Here is a 2,108-nt window from a genome sequence, read left to right as displayed (position 1 = left end):
TTTGAGGGGGGTCCCGACCCTCCCCCAGCCCCATTTGTCACTAATGACCCCCTTTTCTTCTCTCCCACAGCAACGCAGCATCGTGAGTACCCCAAAAATCATCGGGGGGGGCCCCAAAAATCACTGGAGAGATCCTAAAATCACTTGGAGGGGTCCCAAAATCCACTTGGGGGGCTACAAAATCCACTGGGGGGTCCCAAAAATCACTTGTGGGGGGCTGCAAAAATCATTGGGGGCCTCCAAAAAAATCACAGGGGAGATCCTAAAATGTTAGGGGGATCCCAAAATTACTGGGGGATCCCAAAAACCACTTGAGGGGCTCCACAAACCACTGGGGGCGGTCCCAAAATCATTTGGGGTGGTCCCAAAAACCATTGGGGAGATCCCAAAGTCACTTGGGGGGGCTCAAAAATCACTGGGGGTGGTCCCAAAATCATGGGGGTGCTCCAAAAAACACTGGAGGGATCCCAAAAACCATTGGGGTGGTCCCAAAATGCACTGAGGGGGTCCCAAAAACCATTGGGGTGTCCCAAAAATCACTTGGGGGCTCGAAAATCATTGTGGGGGTCCCAAAAACCACTTGAGGGGCTCCACAAACCACTGGAAGGGCTCCAGAAACCACTGGGGGTGGTCCAAAAACCACTGGGAGCGGTCCCAAAATGCACTCAGGGGGTCCCAAAATCACTTGGGGGCTCCAAAAATCACTGGGGGGAATCCCAAAATCATTGGCCAGATCCCAAAAGCCACTTGAGGGGGCTCCAGAAATCATTTGGGGAGTTCCAAAAATCATTGGGGGTGTCCCAAAATGCACTTGGGGTGTCCCAAAATCACTTGGGAGGACTCCAAAAACCACCTGGAGGGGCTTCAAAAATCACAGGGGGTGTCCAAAGTCATTGGGGGAGGGCTCCAAAAATCACCTGGGGGGGTCCCAAAAACCACTTGAGGGGCTTCACAAACCACTGGGAGCGGTCCCAAAACCACTGGGGGGGATCCCAAAGTCACTTGGGGGCTCCAAAAATCACTGGGGGAAATCCCAAAATCATTGGGCAGATCCCAAAAACCACTTGGGGGGGCTCCAAAAATCATTGGGGGGATCCCAAAACCACTTGAGGGGCTCCACAAACCACTGGAAGCAGTCCCAAAACCACTTGGGATGATCCCAAAATAACTGGGGGTGATGTCAAGATTGGGAATTTCGGAAAAGGGGGGGTGGGGACACCCAAATGAGCCCCCCCGGTGTCCCCACAGCCCCCCCCGGCCAAGTACGGCGGGCGGCACACGGTGACGCTGATCCCCGGTGATGGCATCGGCCCCGAGCTGATGCTGCACGTCAAAGAGGTCTTCAGGTAAGATTTTGGGGGATTTTTGGGAATTTTGGGGGTGAAGGAGAGGTTTTGATGGGTTTGAGTATTCCCATTCCAGGCATGCGTGTGTTCCTGTGGATTTTGAGGAGGTTCGGGTGAATTCGGAGGCGCCTGAGGATGATGTGCAAAACGCCATCATGGCCATCCGGCGCAACGGGGTGGCGCTGAAAGGTGAGGGATTCTTCCCCAAAAATCCACAAAGTTCTTAGGAAATTCAGCTGGAAGTCTTCTCAAAGTTTTCTTAAAATTCCCCTCGGAATCTTGGTAAAATCTTCTTAAAATCCTTCTGAAATTCCATCAAAATTGTCCCAAAAATCCCTCAAAATCCCATCAAAATCGTCCCAAAATTTTCTCAAAATTCCCCTTGGAATCTTGTGAAAATCTCTTCAAAATCCTCTTAAAATCCCCCCAAAATCCCCTCAAAATTCTCTCAAAATCCTGTCAAAATTGTGGCAAAATTCTTCGAAATTGTCACAAAATCTTCTCAGAATCCTTATAAAATCATCTCAAAATCTTCCTGAAATCCCCTCAGAATCTTCAAAAAACTCCTTGAAAATCCTCCCAAAATCTCAAAATCCTCTCAGAATCTTGCAAAATCCTCCCAAAATCCTCCTGAAATCCATTTAAAATCTTGCTGAAATCTCTTCAAAATCCTCCCAAAATATTTCCAAAATCCCCCTGAAATTTCCTTAAAATCCTCCCGAAATCCCCTCAAAATCCTCCCAAAATCCCCTCAAAATTCTC

The 2,108-nt window shown here is 49.3% G+C and overlaps 1 long non-coding RNA gene across 1 annotated transcript; it reads left to right on the top strand.

Annotated features, from left to right (window-relative positions):
* Positions 1 to 70: 70 nt before the first annotated feature.
* Positions 71 to 1,530, top strand: LOC130588235 (uncharacterized). Its single transcript, XR_008966921.1, has 3 exons — positions 71 to 82; positions 1,249 to 1,346; positions 1,423 to 1,530. It is a non-coding gene; the product is annotated as an uncharacterized LOC130588235 (long non-coding RNA).
* The last annotated feature ends 578 nt before the right edge of the window (positions 1,531 to 2,108 follow it).

This window comes from Malurus melanocephalus, unplaced genomic scaffold (genome assembly GCF_030028575.1).
Source record: "Malurus melanocephalus ecotype Western Australia unplaced genomic scaffold, MMel_1.1 scaffold_3871, whole genome shotgun sequence".
In the NCBI taxonomy this organism is placed as follows: Eukaryota; Metazoa; Chordata; class Aves; order Passeriformes; family Maluridae; genus Malurus; species Malurus melanocephalus.
Note: the sequence above shows the minus strand (reverse complement) of the source record. Positions and strands in the feature narration are given on the sequence as shown.